The sequence below is a fragment of the Lepisosteus oculatus genome, chromosome 14 (assembly GCF_040954835.1).
Source record: "Lepisosteus oculatus isolate fLepOcu1 chromosome 14, fLepOcu1.hap2, whole genome shotgun sequence".
Lineage (NCBI taxonomy): Eukaryota > Metazoa > Chordata > Actinopteri > Semionotiformes > Lepisosteidae > Lepisosteus > Lepisosteus oculatus.
This window is the reverse complement of record NC_090709.1, coordinates 13,412,327-13,429,179: the sequence shown is the minus strand read 5'-3', so window position 1 is coordinate 13,429,179 and position 16,853 is coordinate 13,412,327. Positions and strand designations below refer to the sequence as shown.

The 16,853-nt window shown below is 40.7% G+C and overlaps 1 protein-coding gene and 1 long non-coding RNA gene across 1 annotated transcript; both read right to left on the bottom strand.

Annotated features, from left to right (window-relative positions):
• Positions 1 to 16,853, bottom strand: part of LOC138242764 (zinc finger protein 271-like) — a 1,399,044-nt gene that overhangs the window by 589,856 nt on the left and 792,335 nt on the right.
• Positions 816 to 1,892, bottom strand: LOC138242917 (uncharacterized). Its single transcript, XR_011191792.1, has 3 exons — positions 1,820 to 1,892; positions 1,619 to 1,732; positions 816 to 938 (listed from the first exon to the last, which is right to left on the bottom strand). It is a non-coding gene; the product is annotated as an uncharacterized lncRNA (long non-coding RNA).

The window sequence follows — 16,853 nt, the reverse complement described above, 5'->3', positions numbered from 1 at the left end:
CTCCCGCCTTCCCCCCCGGCCAGTCGGTCCGGAGCCTCAGGGTCCCAAAGCCCAAAGGCGGCGCATCCCTCGCTTTAGGTATGTGAAAGTGTGTATTGGTTTGGAAGGGGACCATGTCTGCAGCGGGGTTGAGTGCGCTCTATTATAAACCTAGGGAATCGGGTAGTTACAGCGGCACGGAGAGTCTGGTGTGAGCTGCGAGATCCCGGGGTGTGAGCGGCGCCAGCCACGGCCGGGTGGCCGAGTGGTTGTCCGGCCAGGCTGCTTATACGCTGCACAAGCCGTGTCTCAAAAGCAGCAGGGTTGTAAGCACACACACACTGACTGCGTAAAGTCTCACGGAAAGAACTCGCAGGACAAACACCATGTGAAATGTGAACCGCTTTATTTCAACAGTAGGTGTTTCAAACACTAAAACAACGCAGCACACACGCGTTACCGGCTCCAATTTGCATTCAACAATTAAATGTTGGTGCGGACAATTAGTTCGGTACATGTAACCACCACCCCAACATTGCTGAGAAACTTTGAGGCATCTGAAAAAGCATTCATAACCCCCTTCCGCTCCCCATGTCTAAAGCCATGCGAACCACACTAGGCGATCCGATCTACCAGAGCAAAAACATTTGCCTGCGTAATCAGCAAGATGGTGTTACCACAGGTTCTGTGCAAAACACACTGTATTTTGGAATACACACTGTAGGCTTCCCCTACACCCCAGGCTTCAATTTCTGATCTGAAAACATCAGATCTGCAATAATTTCACTCAAGTTCTTGACATACACATCTTTCTCTTTAACAAATTTAAGGATATTAGCATTCGACTCTTTGTTTTGCATATCAAGCTTTGTAGAGAGAAGTGTGTAAAGCACTCTTAGTAAGAATTCAGACGTATACATTCGAAATTCTTCATTCTTCGGACGATGGCACACCCGGGTCTGTAAAACAGAGTGAAATCTGTATTCACATTTTACATAGATCTTTTCTTTTGCGTCTGTAAAAATAAGAATAGTGTTTCTTTTGCAACGCATCAAAAGTCACATCTACTAATTTTTCATCCAGCCGTTCAAGTATGGTGTGTACATGCTCGTATGGGGTGCGGTCCTCAATTATATTTTTAAGCAACTGTTTTATGCACCGCTCAGTGTCATTTCTAATGGTGTACGAACCCAGACACCTGGCGGTGTACAGAACAGTCGATAAAATTCTGGCTAAACTGAGAGACTTATAAATTTCTAAAGCGGCAAACATCACATCTTCAAAGCCATCTGTGTAGCCGACAGACAGGCATGTGTGACCCCGCTGCCCAGGATGGTCAATCAAACAGGCCGGGCAGTCATCAACCAGGACCCCCTTTAAACAATGTTTGAAGATGCAATAAACTAATGCTTTCACAATCTGGGGCATAACATCGGGCTCATTAGGGACATCGTTAGCTAAACCTTGTTGGGCATCAGCTTTATTAACATTTGGCCGAACACACAAGCATAGACACGAAACATTCAGTTGTGCTGGTAGGCTGAAGATTGACCCGTCCACATCCTCTTTATTCTATTAAAGGAAAAATAAAAGAAAGGCTTAAAAAACTTTTGAGCTAAGGTTTTTTGTTAATATTTACCATTTGTAGCGTGGTATCATCGCTAGCACCCGGCAGTTCTTCAACATCTGGTACCCCAGCTGAACTCACACCCCCGCCGCTGTCACAGGGTGCAGAGGGTGGGGTCGGGTTTTGCTAAAAAGAAGACCAAGTATTAAAATGACATACGCTAAGCACCGATACAACAATTCCACGATCAGAAAAAATATTTTAGCCGCCTACCTCTTCACTTTGTAGAGTAGCAGACCCCGTTGTTTCTCCACACAAAGAAGCCATCTCCGCAGCTCCTAACAAGGGACGGTGTCTGACAGCTCCAAGGACGCGCTGCGACCCGGTCAGTCCGGAGCGTTTAAGAATATGCGCCAATGGTGTAACCACGCCTACATAACACAAGACATTTTTCAATTGGTTGTGATGCTTTAAAACGCATCACAACCAATGTTGTGATGACCCCCCCCCCCCCCCTTGTTTTATCGAGAGCGAAAAGTATTCACATATCAGTTTATACGTTTTAAACTTTAAAAGTATTAACACACAACGCAAACACAAATGATGTGTTTGCCCAGAAAAGACATTTTAAACACGCGGGTTTGGTCTTAAAGTTTTTAAAATAATGTAATAAGACACAGTTTATTTTTAATAACACATTCGCGACAGCTTTTTCGAAAGTTTGAGATAAATTTCCACACATCGCAAGCGTAAAAGTCTTTAAGGTATTAATAGGCAACAAATGATGGGGTGTTGTTCTTCATACTTTAACGGATTGGTCTTAACGTTTTAAAATCACGTATTAGAGATAATTTGTGATGTTTTGGAGACGTGTGGTGTGTGTGTGGGGGGGTTAGTTAAAGTGGCTTATGTACATCGAACACACAGAGCCCGTTAAAATCCAACACGCGTTAACCACGGCCAGTGAGTTCAAGGTTGGCCCATATTTTCTGGATGGTTATGCTGTAATTGACGGAGTGCCGACAGCCTTTGAGCTCAACGGTTGCTTTTTTCATGGTTGTAGCGTTTTTGTGAAAACGATTTTAATCCGCTGACAAACACTACTTTTGGCTGGTTGTACAGAAAGACGATGGTTAAAATTAATTTTCTCAAAATGAGAGGTTTTAACGTGCGTGTTTTGTGGGAGCACGAGTTCAGAGACATGCTTGTTGAAAATGGAGACTTGGGTAAATTTCTAACAGCTACGCAGTTACCAGAGCCTCTGCAACCGCGCGAGTCGCTTTTTCGGGGGAGAACAAATGCTATTTGTTTGCATTACACAGCGCAGCCCGGTGAAAACATTCATTACTATGATTTCACCAGTCTGTATCCGTTTGTGAACAAAACTAAAAAATACCCACTGGGGCACCCCCGAATAATTTATAACAACTTTGGAGATTTAAAACGGTATTTCGGTTTAGTGAAGGTGAAAGTTTACCCACCCAGACGTTTATACTTTCCAGTTCTTCCAACCAAAATTGACAAAAAACTGTTTTTCACACTGTGTCGTACGTGTGCTGAAACAAAACAGACCACCCCCTGTGAGCACGGTGATGAAGATCGCGCCTTGACTGGTGTCTGGTGCACCCCTGAATTACAGATGGCCTTAGATCTGGGGTATTGAGTGTGTAAAATTTACTAAATTTGGCATTTCGAAAAGGCCTCACACGATCTTTTTACCGACTACATCAAATTGCATCTGAAAGGGAAACGGGAAGCTTCGGGGTTTCCAGAGGGGTGTACAGATGTCGCGAAACAACAAAGATATATCAGCGAATATTATGAAAAAGAGGGTGTCCGGCTGGACCCCAGCAACATTAAAAAGAATCCGGCCAAAAGACAGCTTTCAAAAATTGCCTTGAACAGTTTGTGGGGGAAGTATGGACAAAGAGACAATTTACCACAGACCACCATTGTGAGAAACCCCAATGAATTGTTCAGGTACTTATTTATGCCATATCATGAGGTGTCAGCCTGCGAGTTTATCAATGAAAACACAGCCTGTGTTATGTGGAAACACTAAACACCACTATACAGGCCATTCAAACACTAACATTTTCATCGCTAGCTTTACAACCGCCTATGCCCGCTTGGAGTTATACAATCTGCTAAATGCTTTCCAAGGCCGCTGTCTGTACCACAACACAGATTCCGTTATCTTTGTGAGCCGGGAGGGTGAGTGGAATCCGGAACTGGGTGACTGACTACTTGGGTGAGCTGACCAGCAAAATCGCTGCTGGACAACACATCACCGAGTTTGTATCAACAGGACCCACGTCGTATGGGTACAAACTGTCTCGAGGGAAAGCCTGTTTAAAGGTAAAAGGCATTACGCTCAATGTGAACAATTGTGTAAAAGTTAACTTTAAGAGTCTGCGGGACTTGGTTTTTGACTATGGCGTTAACCCTTATGCAGAGTGCCGGGAATTTAAACACATTTCTATTCAACAGCCGATGATCGTGCGTGTTAAAAAGGATTGGCGCATTGAGACCCGGACCTTAAAGAAAACCCAGAAGGTGGTGTACGACAAGCGGGTGCTGCAAGAAAATTTGACATCGTTGCCCTACGGATATTAACACGATGGATGTCAGGTTAAAACACCCTTTTTCATGCATTTTGTTCAGACCCTCGAATTGCGGTAAAAGTTATTTTATAAAACAGCTCTTGGAGAACGGTGATACCGTTATGACTCATAAACCCGAAAACATAGTCTGGTGTTACAGCTGCTGGCAACCTCTATACGCTGAGTTAATTGTGAAATTTCCATACATTCAGTTTATAGAAGGACTACCGACGTCGTTTTCTGACGACCAGCTACTGCCGCCGGGTAGAGTAAATTTGATTATAGTTGATTTGATGGAGTCTGCGTGTGAAAATAATGAGATAGAAAAAACTTTTACCAAATACGTACACCACCGAAACCTCAGCATCATGTATATGATCATGTATATCATCCAAAATGTGTTTTGTCAAGGCTGGAAAAGTAGAACCGTAGCGTTAGATACAAAGTACATGGTGCTGTTTAAAAACCCTAGAGATAAACTACAGATTACAACCCTGTCCCGGCAGATGTACCCCGGTAAAGCCAAATTTTATTTGGAAGCGTTCGATGACGCTACTAGAAAACCTTTCGGTTACTTGTTGGTGGATTTAAATGCCGACACCCCAGATGACTATTGCTTGCGAACAAGTCTTTCCCCCCCAGATGTACCCACGGCTGATGTATATAAAAAAAAATTAAGTCAGTGATCTTGCAACCATAGACTCAGTAAAAAAAAACACATTCGGTCGGTCGACATGTCTTCACGAGTTCAGCGACTCTTACATTTTCTGGTGAAAGCCAGCCCCAGTCAGCGGAAACCTACTCTCTGTGGGGCTTCAGGTGATCTTGTACAGGCAATAGCTAAAATCACCTTGAACACCTTGAAAGGGAACATACCGTTATCTGCTAAGGGACCCTGAAGAGAAAGCATAAGCTTTTAAAGACTGAGTCAAAAGGGTCTTTCTCTTAAAAGAAAGACTCTTGGTGAATTAGTCCTGCAGTTTTATTGGGACACTGTTGAGTATTGCGGTACCATTGATTACGGGGGCTTCTACAACACCGATAATGGACCACGCTGAAAAAAAATGTACCTGTACCTCAGAAACAGCTCGATCGACTCTGAGAGCAGTCCGGCAACGAAAGCGATGTGAGAAAAATAACAACCCGCAGGTTGGATTACTAAATGAGAGACTTTTTTCAGAACTCGCATCTGCCTGAATATGAAAAAGTGAAATTATATAATCAGGTGTAACAACGGTATTTGACATTAGTATGCCAGGAAGTTTCTGAAGAGGGGACTTTAACTGTTGTACGACCCGAAAATGCACCCGCTGATCTATCACACGCATCACCACAACAGCCGTCATCGACCGACGCTGACTTTGGGTATATTTTAGACAGCGCTTCTCAGTGGTTCCAGAGAAATGCCGAGATATTGTTAAAGACTATGGCACGCAATAAACTGTTAATAGCCTGGAATTAAAAAGGAAAATTTGTGTACAAGGGGACACCCGTTGAGGGCTCTCACATGATTGATCTTGTCAGGGCTCTCACACAACAGCAATCAGTTGCGGCTGGTAAGAAGCTAAAAGGTTGGGATGTGTTCACGGGGGCAATGGCCGAAATCAACGTACCGGGCACCTTGCTAGCCAACGCTGGTAGCCGAGAGCTATTTGAAAAACTCAAGTCTGCCCCACTGTGGTGTGCGGCGTCTGTCAAAACTTTAAAACCCATGTCCCACCCCCTTTTCAACCAATGTTGTTGTTATAGGGTGGATGTCCCGCCTTCCCCCACCGAGCAGTAGTGTGATAGAGAGGTTTAACCAAACTATTAAAACAAAAATGTGGAGGTACCTGACACACAAAAACACCTTTCGATATATCGATCTGTCTGATCTTATTTACTTTTATAATCATAGTTACCACATGACTATTAAACAAACCCCGGCTTCTGTTACGACCGATAACTCCCTTGAGATGTGGAGAACCATCTATGGCGAACACTTTAAGCGAAAACCGTCAAAGTTTTCATTTAATGTAGGTGATCATGTGCGGGTGTCCAAAATAAAAGGGAATGTTTGAGAAGGGGTATGAACAGACCTTCACAGATGAAATTTTCATTGTCAAAGAGCGGACCCCGGCTCTGAGACCCTATTACAAACTGCAAGACTACGCAGGCGATGACATTAAGGGCTCTTTCTACGCAGAAGAGCTACAGAAGATAAACCCCAATTCTGAGAGCGTCTATCGCATCCAAAAGATTAAAGCAGCCAGGGGGCGTGAAAAAAAACAAACAGCTTTTGGTAAAGTGGCGCAGATAGAGCGATAAATTCAATAGTTGGGTAAAGGCTTCCGAGGTCAAAGAAATATAGAGGTGCTGAAAAATGAACCCCAATGTCTTCTATGTTACGCTGTCCAGTAATTCATCCTCAAAGATGTTTCCAAAGAACACCAGCGCGTGCTTCACAGAGCATCTGGCAAAGGCGATTGACCTGGACGGGAGCTGGGAAGTGGGTCTGGTCGTGCTGCACTATCTGCATACGCTAAACACATTTGATCAAGATGAAGATATTCTGTTCATCAGTTATGAGACTATATGGACAAGTACCTTACCTAGAGGGTACTACTGCAACATCGATCAGCTTATGCATGAAATGAAACGTGCTGTGGAAAAATCCAAGTTTTAATAGTTCTGTTAAACCTCTCTATCACTCTAACCTTCACATCACTGGCCATAATGAAGTGTTCAATATTCTCACATTTCAGAAGATTTTGGAAGGTCCTGTTAAGAAATTCTTTTCCCTCGTCTGTTTGTAGCTTTTCAGGAGTACGACCCTCTTGAAATATTTCTGAAAGCGCTTGTCACGCCCCCTCCAGACTTTTCAGTGGCACGGCCCAGGCATATTTAGACAACATGTCTATACGTGATGAGATGTAACAGAAACCATCATTGAACTCACTGTAGTCTCTCATGTTCACCAAGTCGGCCTGCCACTGCCAGTTCATTTCCTGTTTCTCTTAAAGCTCACACGCCGCCACACGTGGGGCTCACACCAGGGGAAGTCACGGCCCTCAACAGACTCCCCACGCTGCCGTAACTCCCCGCTTCCTTAGGGTTATAATAGAGCACACTCAACCCCGTGGCAGACATGATCGCCTTCCAACCCTCGTCGCTAATATGTGCTTTTTCGAGGGGAATGCGGTGACGGGTATTTGGACCTTGAGGCTCAGGACTGCTCAGTGGGGGAAGGCGGGACATCCGCTCCACAATGACACACCATTGGCTTGGGTGGAGGGCGGGACAGCTGACCATAACAACACACCATTGGTTGAAAAGGGGGCTGGACATCCGCCCACCACAACCTCCCAATGGCTGAAAAAGGGGGCATGGTACCTGTCAAAAAGTTTGACGAAAGGTGTCGCTTTATACTACTTACAGGTCTTACTTAATATTATTTTGATTAAAAATAGTATTTTAATAAGCAATAAATGGCACATAAAATAGTTTGAAGGTGAAGACCACATAAAATCAACTACAAATGTGGGAACTTAAAATTTGTAAGATTATTAATTGCATGTAGCACATTAGCAACACTACAGTAATGCTAATATAACAATAGTGTAAGAAAATCCTGATCCAATTCCTTTCAAATGTTGATACAAAATGTGAATGACTTCAGAGTTTCAGAAGTGGGTATTGGGTCTCCTGATGGAGATCAGAGATGAACTGAGGTGTGTGGGAAGGTGTACAGAACCGTTGGACTCCCAGTTCCACATCAAGAGGCTGAGCACAATGGATGAGTTCTGTACACACGAGTGAGTCCTTGCTGCTGGTATGATATTACTGTATATTCTCTCTGTGGTGTAGAAAATATTCACTAGTATTCTAGGTTACAGATGGGTCAAAATTTGACAGCCTACATTTGATTAATAGGATCCATCTCTGGCATACTTTCTTATTTTTAGTTTATAATGTATAATATTACTTATCTTTTAATGCCAAAATAAAGTGTTTTACATAATGTTCTATGTTCTAAAATGTTACTACAATTTAACTTTGAAATATGGTGACTTTGTATTCTAAGACTGAGCAAATACTGCAGATAAGTGCAGTTAATATGTAAAAATGTGTTCGTTCCATTGAGTAGTCATGGGTAATGTGTATGTCTGATTAGTTGATTGATGAAGATCCAGTAGTAAAAAACTTCTAATATTATTTCAAATATATTATTTCCAAATAAACCAACTTTGGAGAGTAGGTGCCAGTGATGTCAGAGGGAGTGTGTTCACAGTGTTGTCAAGGTATTGCTTATTGATTTTTAAGATGTTTTTACATTACATTTTTACTTTGATCAAGTTAAAATATGCACAAAATTTAGTTTATAGATACCTATGTGCTAAGCACTGAATTTGCAAGGTGTAAAGCTGCAAAACTGTCTTTTAAAGTATAAGGATTACAGTAGTACATTTGATCCTAAATATTTGAGTAAAAAAACATTGACTGGAAACTCACTTGAAAAACATCTAAGCTCAGTGAGAATTTGGTTTTCAGACAAATGACAAATGAACTGATGATGGAATTCAACTTCGCTGGCATAAACTGGAAAGATCAACGACAAAAGAGGGGCCTGGGAAACACAAATCTTTATAGAGCAATTAAAGGTACTCTTATTCTATGTTGTACTTTCAAACTTTGGGTACTCTTTAATTAGGACAGACTATTGGTCCATTATTATGATGCAAGCTAAACTTAATACATTGATTAAGCTTTGAGCTTAGTAAACCTTAATGGTTCTTTCTTGAGATTAATCATAATTTATTTGAGTACTAATATTATAAAATTTTCTCCTAGCTGCAGTGCTGAAGTCCCACCCAACAACAACAGAAAAAGAAATAAAGGAGCACAAAATGCTTTGTTTGAAGATTGCGTACGCAAGGCAGGGGGCCTGGAAGTCTGGACACTGAAAATGATAAGTTGCTGGTTCTAACTGTTAGGACAATAAAAGAGGGCTTTGCAAATGGTGAACAGTAAAAATTGGTTTTAACTTCACATTGTAATCATATTTTCTTGGAAATATAGAAGTTATACATTTCAAAATTTACGTCTGAATTGAAATGTGTTTTTGACTTAAATATTAGCATGTTCAGGTAATTAGTTTGTGTTTGTCTTTACTATATATATTGCCATGTTACAAGAATTTGTAGCTAAAGTTCACTAGTTGTGTCTTTTTATAATTAGCCTTTGTTGATTACAATATTGTATAACATGTATAATTTGAACTACATATTTTTCAGGTGTTTGATTATTCTGAAATTAACAAATTCCTAAACTAAGTCATTGGCTTGATTTATGCCTTGATTTAAAATCTCTTTGATGTATAATAGTCCTCTAAAGTTATCTGTACTTTTTATCTGTACCATTTATATATAATGAACATATAATCATAGATGGTTGTAGTTCAGGTGGGTAGCTGCGTCAGCATGCGTAGGCTGCAAAGGAACAAGTAATAGGTTTATTCCATGCTGAAAAAAAGAAGAAAGAGAACACAACGTTTCGGCCGTGGAGCCTTCTTCAGGTGTGAGAGAGACAGGGCAGTAGGCAAAGGTAAAGTAGCGGGAGAACAAAGGTTGGGAGGGAGGAGGAGTGGGAGGCAGGAGCAGGGGACAGAAAGAGAGGCCAATCAAGAGGTGTGAAGTCAGAATGGCTGCAGAGAGGTGTGAAATGAAACTTCCAATGAATGGAGAAAATTTAAAAGAACAGTAATCTGTCGTTAAGGGAAGGGAGAATGTGTGATCCTAACTGCAGAATAATTTTAGTTTCGGTGGTCTTTCTGATGTATGAGTTCGGAAAACCGTCTTTGAGAACACAGACGGAGAGATTAGTGTGGTCGTGGCCGTCAGAGGTGAAATGAGAAACAATGGGCTTGGAGAGATCTTTAATCTTCACAGCCCTGATGTGTTCTCTGAGGCGGTCTCCGAGTCTCCTTCCTGTTTCCCCAATGTAGATGGCTGGGCATTTACTGCAAGAGATACAGTAAATAAGGTTGCTGGAGGTACAAGATGCTGTCTGGGTGATCCGGAATTGTCCTGAGGGGCCTTGAATGAGTGTGGTGGTGGCTGTGTACTTGCAGGTGATACAGCGAGCTCTGTTGCAAGGGAAAGTGCCTGGTGTGGATGGTTGTTGAGGGCGGTCAAGGGAGCTGTGAACAAGGAGGTTACGCAGATTAGGTGGTCGGCGATATGAGATGATAGGGCGATCAGAAAAGAGGGCCCCAATGGAGGGATCATCCTGTAGGATGGAAAAGTTCTGGTTAATGGTCCTGGGGATAGGAAGTGTGTTAGGGTGGTAAGGAAGCACCAAGGGAATGCGGTTGTTACGGCGGGAGTTCCTGATCGGGTTGATGGGGTTGATCGGGTATAATCATAGATGTATAATTGACGTATAACAATATACGTATATTAGAATTTCATTCTAGACAAATTACAGACCACATTTATACGTCTAAGGTATACATTTAATAGAGTTATATTCTACATCCTTTGCCCTCTGGGCCAATTGCTGTTCATGAGCTCCTAGCTCCACTTGTTCCCAGTGGAACCAGCCTGGAGCAGCAGAACAGAGGTTTTGTTTCATTATATTGTCTGCCATTGTAAAACAAGTTATCCCTTAGGGATAAAAACTCTCTCTCGAGTCATGTGTATCTCCTGTATTTGCCCCATATTCCTAGGGCTCATCTCTCAGCTGAGTGATCAAAAGAAGAACTCCACATTGGGGTACAACAGAGCCTGCTGTGAAATTGGGCAGGGGAGGGCCGGTTGTGCTCCTGAACTAGTCCCCTCCTCTTGTATTTGAATCACAGTCTATAAACTCCAGCCCTATTGCTTTTTTATTTATTTTGTTTAAAAAACAGCTCTGGTGAGTTATGTATTTAACAATAACATTTCACAAATCTATCAAAAACAATTCTGGTACAATTCTTTTTTTACTCGAAGGTCTTTAGCTTAGTGGGCAAGACCTGGGTTCGAGCCTATACAGTGAGGCACGAACTAGGGTGGGAGTGGCGGGGGTACAAGCCCTAGAAACCAAATCCCTTACAATAAGAGAAGGGCAGACAGTTAAATGGGGATAATTTCGAAGTTGCAAATATGAGATACCATAGCACGGTTTTTTTCACTCCCTGGCGAGACGGGCTTCCATAGTTATGTGTATTCTTGATATATCAGAAGGGAGCACTCTTCTCTTTATCGCACGTAGTCCCGAATACCGTGTATGGAGTTTGCGTGAGTGAGGTCAGTAACGAGCTTGATCAGACCCAATCTACTGCTTTCATCCAAAACAGCCCTTCATTTGGGCTTTAAACAATTAACAACATTGACATATTTAGACAATGTCTGCCTGGAATTTCCTCCCCCTTAAACATTTGTTATATCTCCGCAGCAGAACATAGCAGGAGCCTGGTTCAGGTCTTAAATTGAAGCTAGCCCCCTTGGCTTTGAGTGTGAATAGTCAAATTTCTTAATGTGCCCACTCAGCAGACAAACATATGAAAAAAAAACAGCTGGTGAACATGTTTTTTTGGTCTTCAGAGGTCAGATTTTTCAACTACATGCATGTCAAGGGCCTGGGAATGATTTGAAAACCTTGCTCTATGTAACTACTAGCTTGGATAAAAATCTGGGACAAATTGATCAATTAGAAAAAATTCTACATCATGTTTTGTGAAGACTGGACCTGGAATGACATTAATAAATTAATACAAAATCATGAAAATAAGAATAAAAACCATTGCAATTGGTATAAAAACCTTTAGACACTGCTAGAGAGCCTTTATCTGCTGTTATGCAATGAAAACAAAACCTCAGAGTTAACTTCTGGTGTAGAAAAAAAGGAGCACTGATAAGAAACTGATAAAAAAAACTGATTGATTACCCCTTCTGAGTCAATGATTGACAGCTAAAAATGCAGCCTGAAGCTTTTAGAGGAAGTCTCACACCCTAAGGGCTATGAAGGGCTGAAAATGCAATGAATGACAGCGGTTTTTACCAATCAAATCGCCTTATTTCTACCGGTCGTTCTTCAAACATGTACTACGTAATCAATAATGTTTACTAGTCTCTAGCTCTTGAGATAAACTAGTCTGGGTTATTTTGGACATATATCATGCTCCAGAATAAAGTAAAAACATGAGATTTATGCTGGTTTTTGCTTTTGTTGGTAAAAATGTATAATACTGACACGCTGGGCTGGCCAGGTGGCCGTGTGTTTTTATTGGGATTCTGCTAGTTCATTAATTTATTGGTTTATTGCATAATAGTGTCATGTCTGTGGAAACAAACTTTATGGTTTTGTTGTGGTGATATTGGAGAATACGTGCATGTGAGAAAAATTGTGGAGCGGTTTCAAACAAACGTTGTTTATCTTAAAAATAAAAAGTGTCATTTGGGGAGACAGGAGTACCCCCCCCGGTGACCTCGATACAGACTACCTCCACCTGTTACCCCTCACACTCAAAGTTTCAGAAAAAAGGGTTTTAATTTAAGCTTTGCCCAGCAGTGTTTGAGCAGAGAAAAGAAACAGAAGCGGTATTCGCGCCGGTCTAGCACAGTAACCACTAACTCAATAATAATAATAATTAAAAAAATAATAACAATTATAATACTAATAATAGCGAAAGAACACCGACTTCTTCTTAAAAAGAAGAACAACTATTGACATAGTGCGTCTCCAACACTGGCTGGAGACTCTGTGTGTCCGGGCTCAGCGGTTATATAGGACAGGACTCGGCGAGCTGCAGGTGAAACTCATTGCTCTGCGCTCCCCGTGCGGAATGCGCGTCTCCTCCCTCCAGACTCGTCACACCGCCTTCATACTCTTCAGCGGGGGGAAGAAAACAACAAACTCACCTTTACTGTCTTCATACATCCCTCTTAAATCCCAGAGTCAGTACTGGGTTTCTCTGTTCGAGGTTACAAGCAGAAACAATAAAAGCGCTGAAAGCAGGAAGTTATTTTTGCTCGTAGGCATAAACGTGTAAAAATACATTTTCTGATTCCTAAAACCTAATAAAATCCACGTACAGTAAGTCTCCCTTTTGTTCCCAACGCACATAACTGAATATAAACCAGTCAAGTTCAGGTATTTTTCTGCTGAATATGAATACACTAGTTCTGGCGCAGCTGTTACAACAAAGATACTTACGAACTATTTTTTTCATAAGAGCTATTGCCGTTTTTAAATGGAATATTTTTTCAATTCGCTAAATCACACGAAACACCAACAACACTCATCGTAAGCATCTGACCAATCACATTCCTGAATTTTAAAAGTATTTAGTATTTATTTTTAACTTGTTTTATTAAAAAAAATATACACCTGTTTTACATATTCTTGCCATTTTTGGCATATTGTAAGTGGATTGTAACTTCAAATTGATAATTCCTGATCTTTATAACTGTATCATTTCTTTTTACCTTGTTTTAATATGTTTTAATTATTTTTGCATTTTATAGAACTTTTTAATATATTGTGAGCATTTTAGCAAAATTTTTAAATAGGACTATCAATGCTCCTGACTTTTAAACCTGTATTTATTCTGACATTATTCTCTCCAACTGCAGATGAGGAGGGATGCATTTGATTTTTAAATTGATTGATTTTTGGGGAAAATGTACATTAATTTCTTTGTACGTATCAACAGTGGGAAACTTGGCATTTTGGGATGAATTGCAATCTTTACTGCAAGGCCTTCAGACTGATATAGAAATGACGTGAGATTTAAATGACACGTTTGATAAATCAGACAGGCACAGTACAACATCTAAAATGGCAGAACCCTCTAAAGTACTGAAATATTTTAGGCACATTCATAATCTACAAGATGTTTGGTGGTTACTGTGTCCTGCTACCCTTTCGTATTTTTTAGTGTGCATGAATGTGTCCCACTTCTTTTACTAGTTTTTAAGGAAGATTCTGAAATATCTGATTACGAGATCAAGCCAGAAAAAAATGATGACAATAAGTAGGAAGAAAGATACAATGTATTGACAATGTAATATGCTTTAAAGGATTAAAAGGAAAATAAATACTTTATCTATGCAAACTAATTCAACTGAACTCCTCTAAACACTATAGCCTGAAGAATTGCCGAAGCACAATGTATCACTTTGGGTGACACTAAGGGAAGAGGAACACAACACTCAAAACCACAAACAACTTATTTTCAACAGCAAAAATATGCTTGAAAATATTTGACAAAAAAAAGAAACCTTACATGCATGGAAACCAATATTTATCTGCTAGGGTAGAATGCAGCAGAGAACACTAGGGCAGGTTAGTGTAACTCTATAGTGCATCACAGAGGCCGGTCTCTTCCCCTCATTATGCAGGCTGACTTGTTCACAGTGAACTGTCCTCCAGCGATCCTCCTCGTCAGCTGCAATCACTGACATCAGAGATGATGTTAATACTCTGACAGCACTTTGGCTGATTTGGTTAATACATTTTCCTATTAAACAGGAGATCTTGAGTTCAAATCCCAGTGGTGCCTTTCTTCCTGTCTTGTTTTGAGCCTCATGATGATTCTCTTCTGGATCTGAAAAAAAAACAGTGCAAATTTGTTTCCGATGTATTTTTCAATTTTATCAGATTTTTTCAGGTGAATGCAGTTGATACGTTCAAGTTTTTATATGATGACAGGACCTACACTTAGGGCTCAGTACTGATAACACTGCTGATACTGATGGAGTAGAAATAAGTGATGTATTGGCAGCTTTATCTGAGGTGAGAAGTCCTAGAACACCTACAAAAATGTTATGATTCAGAGGAAGAAATATTTTTCTACCTCACCCAATCCTATTGCATTAACGAGGCTGAAGTTGGCTGCTTATTCGCCAGCTTCTTATTCGCGTTTTTTGTTCCACCTTAAGTGCTGCTGCTGTGATGTTATGCCGCCTTTCGCCTGTAGATGGCTCTCTACAGTCATTTTTAAAAAAACTAATCCGAGTGGATTACTGCACATATCCTCAGTAAAGGGGAATATGTAAGTAATGATTATCCAAATTGCATTTTTGTATGAAACACATTTCAGAAAATCGAAAACCAATTTTCAAAACTCACAATAACACAAACTGGCATGTTAGACAACAAGTAAATAAGACAAAGGCAAAACGTGAATTCTCAAAGTCTTAAAATCTTGCATTTTGCAAGAAATGTTATTATAGCAGTTTACAATGGGACATTTAGAACATGGCATGTGAGAATATATGGTTAACGGAGGATGAGCAAAGGGTGATGACACTTTCTGCTTATTGCTATGACCCTCCCTCCTGATTATAAAATCGTCTCACAATTCTGCCACTGAGGTGTGAGACACAATGTAACAGACTCTCAAAATCCTGAACTTCAGGAAATGTTGCTGTACCATTTTAAAAATATGACCCTCTGAACATGGCATGAGAGAATTCATAGGAAAAAGCTAATTGCTCTTTCTGTTGTATTGCAATTGCCCCTGTTTAGAAGAAAACATCTCAGAATTCTGACACAAATATGTGAGACACAATGTAACAAATTATGAAAATCACAAAATTTACTGTACCATTTTTTTAATATGACCCTCTAAACATGGCATGTGAGGATTTATAGTCAACAAGAAAGTTCTCAAACAAACCTGCATTGTATTTTTAAAATATTTCAGCAGAGGATTCAACTGGAGTATAAATGAAAATTCGACGATATTTTTCCTTGGGTGAATATGGTTTTCTGGGGAGTTGCAATGTTGGGCATTATTGGACATTTCCCGGTGAACCTGACACGTGTTAAACACTCGCATTTCCTGCAAATATTAAAATGGTTGTGGTATTGCTGAGAAATCCAATCGACTGAAGACAACGTTTACATCGCAGAAGAAACGCGTCCCTGGGTAGACGCAAACCACCAACCTTTCAGTTAACAACCGAACGCGCTAACCGATTGCACCACAGAGACTGGCAGATGGGTACTTCTCTCGAATCACAAGTTTTCGGTTAAAAAAAAAAATCTTACCGTTTATTTTGCCAGCCGGTAATATTTCTTCTGCACTGATAACCAAGAATTGAATTTCATTTTTCGCAAGCTGTGTGAATTTCATCAAAAACAAGTTTTCCAGAAAGGAAATGAACACCTGCATTTAACGAAATTAAGCCCTTTGTGATTGCCCAAAATGGTACGTTCTGTACTACAAGATAGGAAGAAAGACACGGCTGGGATTTGAATCTCAGTTCTTTTGTTTAATAGGGAAGCGCTTTAACCAACTAGGCTACGGTGACAGGACAACCATCACCTTTTACAGCCACTTGGACACACCGCTCTGAGACATCTGCGTTCAGTAAGCGCTGAACCTGCTCTCAGAGCAAATTGCCTCTTTTACATAGCAGCCCCGACACTGAGAAACGAAGAGAACTGGCTTTTATCTGGCATTTTTCACGTCCAATGCGTTTGACATCTCCCAAGGGCGACAGAGTTCTTTTGCGACACTATTTCTTCTTCTTTTTTATTTCTGTGCGCTTTGATAAAAAACGAGAAATCGTGCAAGGGAAAAATTTATTTTTTTTCATAGAGAAAATGTGCACCAGGAAGTGTAGAGAAGAAATGATTTAACATGATACGTGACCTAATTTATCGGAGCATTTCCTCAACCAGCAAGGTCTGGAGAGGTTGGAGAGTCTGGTGGATGTGATAATTATACGGTG